The sequence below is a fragment of the Carcharhinus amblyrhynchos genome, chromosome 18, assembly GCF_965287045.1.
Source record: "Carcharhinus amblyrhynchos chromosome 18, sCarAmb.v2.hapA, whole genome shotgun sequence".
Lineage (NCBI taxonomy): Eukaryota > Metazoa > Chordata > Chondrichthyes > Carcharhiniformes > Carcharhinidae > Carcharhinus > Carcharhinus amblyrhynchos.
The window spans coordinates 1,327,925-1,340,563 of NC_137341.1; the positions used below are offsets into that span (position 1 = coordinate 1,327,925).

A 12,639-nucleotide genomic window follows, 5' to 3' on the forward strand; every position below is an offset into this window, starting at 1 on the left:
GGTGGAGGCGATTCGATAGGGTCTTTTAAGAGACTTTTAGATAAGTACATGGAGCTTAGTAAGATAGAGAGTTATAGGTAAGCCTAGTAATCTCTAAGGTAGGGACATGTTCAACACAACTTTGTGGGCCGAAGGGCCTGTACTGTTCTGTAGTTTTTCATAGAATCATAGAACCCTACAGTGCAGAAAGAGGCCCTTCGAGTCTGCACCGAACACAATCCCACCCAGGCCCTATCCCCATATTATACCCACTAATCCCTCTAACCTACACATCCCTGGACACTAAGGGACAATTTCTTAGCACGGCCAATCAACCTAACCCGCACATCTTTGGACTGTGGGAGGAAACCGGAGCACCCGGAGGAAACCCACGCAGACACGAGGAGAACATGCAAACTCCACACAGACAGTGACCCGAGCCAGGAATCGAACCCAGGACCCTGGAGCTGTGAAGCAGCAGTGCTAACCACTGTGCTACCGTGCCACTATGTTTCTGTGTAACTAAAAGAAATCAGTATTATTGAAAAGGTACTGGGGAAATTAATAGGGTTGAAAGTGAATAAATCCCAAAAAACTGATGATCTATATCCCAGAGTGTTGAAACAGGCGGCTGTAGAGATAGTGGATACATTGGTGGTCATCTTTCCAAATGCTATAGATTCTGGAATGGTTGCTGCTGATTGGAAGGTGGTAAATGTAACCCCCGTGTTTAAGGAGGGAAAGAAAACGGGGAACCACAGGTTCCATTAGCCTGACATCAGCAGGAAGGAAAATGCTACAATCTATTAACAAGGATGTGATCCCATACGAATTAGGAGCAGGACTAGGCCTCTCGGACCCTCAAACCTACTCCATCATTCAATACGATCATGACTGATCTGATTGGAACCTCAGCTCCATGTTCCTGCTCACCCCTGATAACCCTTCACCCCTTGCTTATCAAAAATCTATCCAGCTCTCTTCAAAATATTCACAGACTCTGAGGAAGAGAGTTCCAGCGACTCACCACCTTCTGGGAGAAAGAAATTCTCTCCTATCTTTAATGGGTGACCATTATTTTGAATCATTGGCCTCTAGATTCTTCCACAAGAGGAAACATCCTTTCCACGTTGTCCCTGTCAGGGTTCCTCTGGAACTTACTTGTTTCAGTCGTGTTGCCTCTAACTAGTAAACTCCATCGGACACGAGTGTAGCCTGTCCAATTGTTCATGTTAAGAGCACCCACCAATTCCAGCTATCAGTCTAGTAAACCTTCTCTGATCTGTATCTGATGCACTCACATCTCTCCTTCAATGGGAGTACACAGTACTCCAGATGTGGGTCTATTTAATTGAAGCATAACATTGGAAATTAGTTTGAGCTTGGTGTAGTTAATGTTTTGCTGCCTGAAAGTTAGATTTCAGGCTGGACAAAGATATTTGTATGTGTGGGGTTAGTTTCAATCCCAGCTGGAATTCTATTGTGATAGAGAGGGCTATGGTGTGTAGAATAAATGTTGTTGCTTTGCAACGAGGTGCTTTAGTTGCTGCTGGAACCTAGAAGCGGTTGGAGACGAGTCACAGAGCAGTGAACAGCTCCCCACTCATCAGCCAGGACAGACGCTGCAAAGCCTCTGGCTTCCAAAGAAACAGGACGGTCCGGATAGCCAGGGAACCGATACAGAACTATTTCAGAAAACTGAAGTTAAACAAACAGAGACTGAGCTTCAGTAGAAACTCAAGGAAGAATAAACAAAGAGGCTCTGAGTTAAAGAGACAATTGCATTTAACTAGATTTCAAGTGAAGGGCAGGACTTCAAAGATAGCTGAAACATTTGATGTAAGTTTAGTAAGAATCTGGAACTTGAAAGTTAAAGTAATTGTGGCCATTTTATTTGAACCACAATTGAGACAGGAACCTGAAGGAGTTAGTACAAATTCCTGTTATGGATTCCATTAAAAGGGAAGTGGAGACTCTTGCCAAAAGTGTCATTTGGAAAATGTGGGGTGGATTCTGGAATGCAAACCACTGAGTGAATGTATTTCTGAGAGAGAAGATGTGGGAGTGGAGTTTGGAAATGATCAGATCACGATCATCTGGGGGGATTCTGAAGAAAAATCCGCAGCCATGAATGTTTTGTGCGAATGAGACCGTTGTAGCTTCAACTGTACTTTTATGATCTGTGTTAGTCTTAACGTCTGTGTGTAAATGTTCAGTTAAAGGCAGAGGAAAGGAGAAGTATTAGAATCCATTTTTCATGTTTTCCTGTTGTTAAAACTAGTTAGCGATCCTGTGACTCTGTTCCTCCACATTTGGTTAAAATAGTAAAAGCTTTGGACTTTTGAGCCAGGGTTCCATTCTGGGATCTTCCTGTCCAAATATAATATCAACTGGGACCATAACACTCCCCACCCAGGGGAAACATCTCACCTGCTCCTACCCTGTCTATTCCTTTAAGTATTCTCTAAGTTTCAATGAGATCATCTCTCATTATTCACAACTCTAGAGAATACATCTCAGTCTCCCCAGTCTCTTTTCACAGGACAGGAAGACAGGAAAGGTGAACCTTTGTTGCAAACCTCTTTGGCAATAATATCTTCCCTAAGGTAAAGACCCAAAACTGTTCACAGCGTTCCAGCTGTGGCCTAACCGAGGTTCTTTACAATGGGTATATTCTGGCCAGTCGCATTTGCTTCCAGTGGGCTGATGCTCTCTGAGCCTGGGAGAGCACATTTCCACTGAAATGATCCATAAAAGCTGATGAAGGATATTTATTTTATCCTGGATATTAAACACTACAGGTAGATCGAAAATAAATACATTAGTCTCTGTTCCATTGAGTCTCCAGCACAGGGCCAGACCAGTCGGCTCAATTGGTCTATGTCAGTATTTATGCTCCACATGAGCCTCCACCCACCCCTCTTCATCTCCCCTATCAGCAAATCCTTCTGTTCCTTTCTCCCTCGTGTATGTATCTAACTTCCCCTTCAATGTATTTCATGCACAAAACTCACGGCTTGAACTCAAATAATACTCATTATTTGATCAAATGAGTTGATCGGGCTCCCTGCTTTTGTTCCAATATCTCTGAGTTCCAGACTTGGGGGAACTGTTTCCTGTGCATTTGTCCCTGCAGCTCAACACTGGCAAACCTCTTCGTCTTCTGATCGGGTTCTCACTGGCTGAAATGTGCTTTCAGTCACACATTCACACCACAGGCACTAATCAATCACTGTCTTGTAGTTACAGTAGCTGAGGGAGTTGTGCCTCTCTCAGGGGGTGGCATTTCCCTCAGGAGCAACAACACACAGGGGTCTGTGTTTACTCAGTGTCTGCTTGAGGCAGAGTGAGAGGCACCATCCAATCAGCTCCTGTGCCCATTCTACACTGAAGAACCCTTCTGCCTGCCAGCCTGATACAGAGTTAGCTCTTTTAACCATCAGCCTTTGCTGCTGCCTTCATTTGCTTTATGGAGACCCATCAGGTGACACTCTCTTTAGATCAGTTGGGAATGGTGCCATTCGGCCCATTAAGTCCATGCTGGTTCACTGTGAATCAAACCATTATCGTTCTATCTCTGTAGGTTTATTTCCCTCAAGTGCCCATCCAATTTCCTCTTGGAAACATTCCATCATCTCAGTTTCTCTCACCCTCGTAGGAAGTGAGATCCAGATATTTACCACTTCCTTCAAATGCAAACTGAGCAGAGAAGGAGGCCATTCCACCCATTAAACCCATGATGTCCCTTAGAACAAGCTCTCCCAGGAATCCCATTGTTTATTTTGAATCTGTCCAGCTCCCTTTTAAAAGATACCGTTTAATATTTTTCCTGCGTCTTTTTCAGGCAGTGAATTCCAAATCACAACAACTCGTTCTGTTTTAAAACAAATCATTTCACAATATATTGTGTTTGGATTTTCACGGGGGATTTGGAAACAGAGTGAAAGACATGGTTGTTACTCAAAATTAAGACTCAGTCTTTAATAATGACCCCCATGAGCAGACTGAGTGTGATATATCCACACTGGGGACTATTTCTAAAAAGAAATTACGTTTCTACACCTCCTTGCAATGACCACAAGATTTTGTGAGTATTTTACAGACAAGTTCTTTTGAAGTGTGGTCACTGTTGTAGGAAACTGTAGCGGTATCTCAGAAATGAAAATTATCACTCTCATTTGTATTCACAGTTAAAAGTACAAGGTCAAGGAAGTCATAATAAACTCTTACATGTGATGAGATCTTTATACAATAAACCTAAAGCCTCTGGACACTGCTGAACAAGCAGAAGTTGTCCAAACTAAGGAATTCTTCAATCATTTTGATCAGCTAGAGGACATTATATTCTGTCAAAGTCTGGCTCAAGAATGAGCCGAGTGTCCAACCTGATCAAAATTAGGAAGAAAGAAATCTATTGTCTTTCACAAGTATATTATTGACTTGTGTGTATTAACTGTTGTGGGGTTCTCTGGAGGCTGGGTATCGGCAAAAACTTCAGCCAATACAAAGATTCTCAAAAGCCAGTGTCCCGGTTTAAAATGTAACTTTATTAACCAACAATCGATGGGAGAATGAGCATCGGGCGGCACGGTAGCACAGTGGTTAGCACTGCTGCTTCACAGCTCCAGGGACCCGGGTTCGATTCCCAAGCTCGGGTCGCTGTCTGTGTGGAGTTTGCACATTCTCCTCATGTCTGCGTGGGTTTCCTCCCACAGTCCAAAGATGTGCAGGTTAGGTTGATTGGCCGTGCTAAGAAATTGTCCCTTAGTGTCCAGGGATGTATAGGTTAGAGGGATTAGTGGGTATAATATGAGTTTAGGGCCTGGGTGGGTTTGTGTTTGGTGCAGACTCGATGGGCTGAAGGGCCTCTTTCTGCACTGTAGGGTTCTATGATCTCAGGTAAAGGGATTGTATATGAAACAATTTTGTTGTGTTCCTAATAACAGAAAGTGGGGCAAGTAATTGGAGATCCAACTAAAGTAATCTAGTGACAAAATTGCCTTGTTTTTTGCAACAATTATTACCTCTCCCTTTGCCAGGATATTTTTGACATTTATTCTCACCCGCCTTCTAACCAATCCCTGACTTTTTCTACCTGACTCTCCCCTCCTCTCTCACCAACATCAAACCCATCACATTTCTCCCTCTCTTTAGTTCTGAAGTGAGTTACATTGAATGTGAAACATTAACTCTGTTTCTCTCTCCAGAGAGAGATTCACTCAGTTATTCATTCACTCACTGGTTAGCATTGCTGCCTCACAGTTCAATTCCCAGCTTGGATCACTGTGCGGACATTCTCCCTGTGTCTGCGTGGATTTCCTCCGGGTCCTCAGGTTTCCTCCCACAGTCTGAAAGACGTGCTGGTTAGGTCTATTGACCCGAACAGCCGCCAAGTGTGGTAATAGGGAATTTCACAGTAACTTCATTGCAATGTTAATGTAAGCTTTATTTGTGACTAATAAATAAATAAACTTCAATCTTTTTAGATGCTGCCAGACCTGCTGTAATTTTCCAGTTCATAGAATCATAGAACTCTACAGTGCAGAAAGAGGCCCTTCAGCCCATCGAGTCTGTACCGAACACAATCCCACCCAGGCCCTACCCCCATATCCCTACATATTTACCCACTAATCCCTCTAACCTACACATCCCCGGACACTAAGGGGCAGTTTCTTAGCACGGCCAATCAACCTAACCCGCACATCTTTGGACTGTGGGAGGAAACCGGAGCACCTGGAGGAAACCCACGCAGACACGAGGAGAATGTGCAAACTCCACACAGACAGTGACCCGAGCCAGGAATCGAACCCAGGACCCTGGAGCTGTGACGCAGCAGTGCTGACCCACTGTGCTACCGTGCCACCCAATACAGTTCTTTCTGTATTTATTTTCAATCTACCTGTAGTGGTAGGAAAAACACTATTTACTCTCCAGGATCAAATAAATGTCCTTCATCAGCTTTTGAGGATCATTTCAGTGGAAATGTGTTCTCCCAGGCTCAGCCCACTGGAAACAAAGTTGTGAGACCGGCCAGTCCAGCGGAAAGAAGCCCTCCCACTTCACCCACTGTCAGAATGAACATGGTTCAGTCCTGGGTGTGATTAACAGCAGCAATAACAGCAGAATCCAACCCCCGGGATCACTGGTGAACTCGCTGGTGTCTCCACAAGTTGTGCAAATGGCTGAATCCCTCCCCACACACACACAGCAGCTCTCTCCCCAGTGGGAACTGGCTGGTGTGTCCACAAGCCTTTGTGCAGTGACAGCAGCTCAGTGTGAATGCGCTCACCAGATCCCGAGGTCTTTTGAAGCTGCTCCCACTGTCAAAGCATTTAAAAGGTCTCTCGTTGGTGTGAGTGACTTTGTGATTCATTAGGTGGGAGAACTGAGTGAATCCTTCCCCACACACAGAGCAGCTGAATGGCCTCTCCCCCGTGTGAACTTGGTGACAAATTGAACCTTTTCCTGCACACGGAGCAGCTGAACGGTCTCTCCCCGGTGTGGCTGCGGCGATGAGTTTCCAGCCGAGAGGGGAACCTGAATCCCTTCCCACAGTCTCCACATTTCCAGGGTTTCTCCATGCTGACTCTCCAGGTTAAACAATCAGTTAAATCTCACCCAGAACCCGGGTACAGTCTCTCCCCGCTGTGAATGCTGCCATGTATTTTCAGGCTGTGTAACTGGTTAAAGCTCTTTCCACACTCACTGCACTGGAACACTCAGGGGGGTGTTTCCGCACAAATATCATCACTCACCTGATGAAGGGGCAATGCTCCCAAAGCTCGTGATATCAAATAAACCTGTTGGACTTTAATCTGGTGTCTGAGACTTCTTTCTGCATAAAGCCTGTGCTCTGATTGGCTGGAGAATCAGAGTCCTTCCGGTCCTCCAACTCTTCCCATTGGTCAAAACCTCAGCATGATAGTCGGGGTGGGGGCCGGGGGCTGGGGGGGGGGGGGGTGCACTGGCGCAGTTCACCCTCCACATTGGACATGCCAGCACTTGGGTGGCCTATAGTAAACCCCCAACACTGTGACTACATCCTTCCTATTCCTCAGCTCTATCCATATTGCCTCTCTGTATGAACCCTCCGAGATGTCCTCCTGCAGTGCATTTGTGATACTCTCCTTAACCGGCAGTGAAACTCCCCCACCCCTTTTACATCCCCCTCTAACCCACCTGAAACATCTGCATCCTGGAGTATTACACTGCCAATCCTGTCCTTCCTTTAACCAAGTCTCTGTAATGGCAACAACATCATAGTTCCAAGTACTAATCCAAGCTCTAAGTTCATCTGCCTTACCTGTTACACCTCTCGCATTGAAACAAATGCACTTCAGTCCACCAGACCCTCTCTGATTAGCAATCCCACCCTGCCTGCTGTTCCTCTGAGTCTTACTGGCCCTACTCTCTGGTTCCCCTTCACCTAATTCATCTTCGCTTTGGGTCCCACCCCTCTGCCAAACTAGTTTAAATCCTCCCATGCAATGCTAGCAAACCTCCTGGCTAGAATATTTATGCCCCTCCAGTTTAAATACAACCCGTCCTTCTTGTACAGATCCCACCTGCCCCTGAAGAGATCCCAATGGTCTGAATATCGGAAACCTTCCCTCCTACACCAGCTGCTTAGCCATGTGTTGAGCTGCACTATCTTTCCATTCCTACACTCACTAGCACGTGAGGCTAGGAATAGGAAAATCCTGAGATTACCACCCTAGAGATCCTGCTTTTTAACTTTCTAGCTAATTCCCTAACCTGCTGCTGCAGGACCTCATTCACTCTTCCTGCCTATTAATACCAACATGTACCTCTGACTGTTCACCCTCTCCCTTCAGAATGCTTTCTGCTGATTCAGAGACATCCTGGACCCTGGCACCATGGAGGCAACATACCATTTGGAGTCTCTTTCAAGTCCACAGGAACACCTATCTGTGCCCCTAACTATAGAGTCCCCTATAACGATTGCCCTAGTGCTCCTTGTCCCTGCCTGTTTAACAACAGAGACAGCCACTGCTCTGGCTGCTGTCGCTGTTATCCCGTGATAGGCCATTTCCCCCTCCAACAGTATCCAAAATGGTACACTTGTCAGAGTTATTGGAGAGATCAGGATACTTTTCTTCTAGAGAGGCATTCCACTGTCCAATATTCTCTCACTTTGATGGTTGGTCAAATAAAGCTATGTCTTTAAGCTGGTGCACTGATTTTCATGAGTCTTTGTATTGTCTAAGGTTTTTGACGATACTTCCAGTGATAATGTCCCCAGTGTGTTGGGGGGGGAATGAACTCAGAAGAATCATTCAACACTCAAGCCTGATTCAATCGACAGTTTATTGAGTTACACCAGCGGGGAGAAGCTACAGGGACTGACCATGTGTAACTCCACCCAATAAAGAAAATCATCAATTCTTATACTCAGCCCATCCCGGCTGGACACATCCAATCAGAATGGTTACAGATTACATACATTATATATCGGTCCAATGAAATGAGTATCTGGGCATCCTGGGGCTTTGTGATCATCTCATGAACAGATAGGTGCTCCCATCATGATGTTTTCCAGACCCCGATATCTACCATCCTTGGGCTTTCTTTATACACAGACTCCCTTCGTTTGAAAAGGGGGGGATTAAAAGTTCTCAGATGGATGTCAGCACCCTTCCTTTGTTTTAATCTAATGACCACACAGCCTGGGAATCATTTCTATTTCATAATCTCTCCTTTTAAACTCTTCAGTATCCAGTTCCAGAATTCTCCTTTTCATTGTGTTAATTGTGTCAGGAATAAATCTTTGGAGCTCACAGGAAGTTTAACCCAAGATCAGTCCATTGGTCAGAATCATCTCACATCTCCCAAATTTTAAATAACCATTACAAATTAAAACTCTCATTCTCGCCTGTGTGAATTGTATCCGGATTAAAATTCCCACATGTTTAGTAAAATATCCTGGAATCATGTCTCTGGCCAGTGAATATGGCTCCAGGTTCATAACTTTTGAAATAAATAATTTTATTAATTACATTTCATTTTTAAAAATCTCTGATTTAAATCACAGACAGAAAACCTCAAAGCTCGAAGCATCCAACCCACAAATATCATCCATACACAAGCAGAGAAACTTAGCATGTGCTTTACAATAACAATAACTGAATTGAATCCGTTAAGTGTTCCTGTGGTTCTGTTTTTAAACTCCCAGAAATGCCTTTAATTAAAAACTAAGAAAAGGTTAAATCCCCAAAAGATAAACCTGAACAGATGTAGCCCAAAACAATGATAAAACACATCTACAAACAGCCCACTATTCAAAAAGGGAGTTTTATGTTGTTTAATTGGTTAATTTATTCAGTGATTAAGTATTTAATTTGGCTGGGCAACGTATCACTATATGGATACTCTGAATAACTCCAGTCATGTTCTTCATCTGGCAGTTTGGTTTACTGACCACTGATCCCAAACATAAAACAAACAAAACACACAGTTCTCACAGCTCGTAAATTTCACACAATGAATCCTCAGCGTTCTCTCTCACAGCCACAGCTTCTTAAAGAGACAGAGCACTACAGGCTCACAACTCCCTGATTAAAATAAGATTCAAGATCTTTCATTCTCCTTCATTATAACTTAACTTTTCCAAGCCAACTTCCAAGGCCTGATCTTATAGGCAATGTCTAGTCTTTGTTTATTTAAAATCCCAAACACGTTACCAAAGGACTATAAGACATAGGAGTAGAATTAGGCCACTCAGCCCATCGAGTCTGCTCTGCCATTCAATCATGGCCGATATTTTTCTCATCCCCATTCTCCTGCCTTTTCCCCATAACCCCTGATCTCCTTATTAATCAAGAATCTATCTGTCTCTGTCTTAAAGACACTCAGTGACCTGGCCTCCACAGCCTTCTGCGGCAAAGAGTTCCACAGATTCCCCACTTTCTAGCTGAAGAAATTCCTCCTTATCTCTGTTTTAAAGGATTGTCCCTTTAGCCTGAGGTTGTGCCCCTCTGGTTCCAGTTTTTCTATTAATGGAAACATCCTCTCCACATCCACTCTATCCAGACCTCACACTATCCTGTAAGTTTCAATAGGATCCCCCTCATCCTCTGAACTGGTTTGGTGTCTTCTCTGCTTAGATCCAGGCGGCCTTCACGACACACGACAGCGCAGAGTCGCTGAACAGAGACTGATAGCCAAGTTCCGCACACATGAGGACGGTCTCAACAGGGATCTTGGGTTCAGGTCGCACTATCTGTAACCCCCGTGACTTGCCTGGGTTTGCAAAACCTCACTTACTGTACTGTCTGGAGACAATACACATCTCTTTAAACTGTGATCAGTGCTCCTTCCACTCACATTATCAGCCACTTCAGGTCTTGAACAGCAGGGTAGGTGTAAGGATTCACATTCTAATTGGCGTTTATTGGTAGGGGGATTGAATTTAGGAGTCGCAGCGTCATGTTGCAACTGTACACAACTCTGGCGCGACCGCACTTGGAGTACTGTGTGCAGTTCTTGTCCCCACATTACAGGAAGGATGTGGAGGCTTTGGAGAGGGTGCAGAGGAGGTTTACCAGGATGTTGCCTGGTATGGAGGGGAGGTCCTATGAGGAGAGGCTGAGGGATTTGGGGTTGTTTTCACTGGAAAGAAGGCGGCTAAGAGGGGATCTTATTGAAACATATAAGATGATGAGAGGTTTAGATAGGGTGGATAGTAATAGCCTTTTTCCTCTGATGGAGAAATCTAGCACGAGGGGGCATGGCTTTAAATTAAGGGGTGGTAGTTATAGGACGGATGTCAGGGGTAGGTTCTTTACCCAGAGGGTGGTGAGGGATTGGAATGCCCTGCCTGCTGCAGTTGTAAATGCGCCTAGTTTGGGGGCGTTTAAGAGATCCGTGGATAGGTTTATGGACGAGAAGGGATTGGTTTAGGTTAGTGGGTCGTTGTTTTGTAACTGGTCGGCGCAACATCGTGGGCCGAAGGGCCTGTTCTGCACTGTAATGTTCTATGTTCTATGTTCTAATCAGTAATCTCTAAACTGTCTGTGCTTTATATGCTCTGTCTGAGGCCACAACTCTCCATTCACCTGACGAAGGGGCAAACCCCGAAACCTTGTGAGTACATTATCAAATAAATAGGTTGGACTAAAACCTGGTGTTGTCAGACTTTTTACTGTGTTTACGCCAGTCCAACGCCGGCATACCCACATCATAGATCCAGGATATAACAGTTTGTACATTCTAACATCTTGGAAAAATATGCCTTTTAATCCTGAAGAATCATGGGGGAATCTTGGACAGACCCAGAGTCCTCAACCGTTCCTCATATAACAAGCTCTTCATTCCTGGGATCATTCCACTGAACCTCCTCTGGACCCTTTCCAAGGCCGGCACATCCTTCCTTACAATACGGGGCCCAAAACTGCTCACAATACTCCAAATGGGGTCTGACCAGAGCCTTATACAGCCTCAGTACATCCCTGTTCTTGTATTCTAGCCCTCTCGACATAAATGCCAACATTGCGTTTGCCTTCCTAACTGCCGACTGAACCTGCACGTTAATCTTAAGAGAATCTTGAACAAGGACTCCCAAGTCCCCGTTTCGTTTCTGATTTCCTCAACATTTTCCCATTTAGAAAATAGTCTGTGCCTCCATTCCTCCTTCCAAAGTGCATAACCTCACACTTTTCCATATTGTATTCCATCTGCCACTTCTTTGCCCACTCTCCTAACCTGTCCAAGTCCTTCTGCAGCACCCCTGCTTCCTCAATACTACCCACCCCTCTACATATCCTTGTATCATCTGCAAACTTCACAGCAGTGCCTTCAGTTCCTTCCTCCAAATTACAATATATATTGTGAAAGGTTGTGATCCCAGCACTGACCCCTGAGACACACCACTAGTCACCAGCTGCCAACCACAGAAAGACCCCAGTATCCGCACTCTCTGCCTCCTGCCACTCAGCCAATCCTCTATCCATGCCAGGATCTTACCCTTAACACCATGGGCTCTTAACTTATTTAACAGCCTCCTGTGTGGTGTCTTGTCAAAGGCCTTCTGGAAATCTAAATAAATCACATCCACTGGTTCTCCTTTATCTAACTTCCTTGTTACCACCTCAAAGAACTCGAACAGATTTGTCAGACATGCCTCCCCTTGACAGAGCCGTGCTGACTCAGTCCTAGTTTATCATACACTTCCAAATACTCTGCGATCTCATCTTTAATAATGGATCTAAAATCCTGCCAGTGACTGAAGCCAGGGTAACCGGCTGATCATTTCCCGTCTGCTGCCTCCCTCCCTTCGTAAACAGCGGTGTTACATTCGCTACTTTCCAGCTGCACGTACAAAATCTGTGTTCTGAATCTGGGGTTGAGGTGACAACCTGATATAATTCTCACAGTTATCCCAAATTCCTCCAGGCTACGCTTAAAATTTCCACATTTAACTGGTTCCCATAAATCCTCAATTATAAACTGAAGTAGACATGAGTTTCAAGGTGATTTAAAAACAAATCTACTGCCTGTTGAAAGGGTTAACTTTTCTAATAGTATCTAAAGGGGTGGAGAGTGAGCAGAAAAAGACTTGGCACACAGTTACGTCACTTTACATAGAAACGTGTTTTTTCTCTGGGTTAAGTATTAACTGAACTCAGCTAATACAAAGATTCG

The 12,639-nt window shown here is 44.6% G+C and overlaps 1 protein-coding gene across 1 annotated transcript in view; it reads right to left on the reverse strand.

The window, feature by feature from the left end:
• The window catches only part of LOC145355155 (uncharacterized), a 79,046-nt gene that overhangs the window by 30,474 nt on the left and 35,933 nt on the right, over positions 1-12,639 (reverse strand). The gene's annotated exons all lie outside the window — the stretch shown is intronic.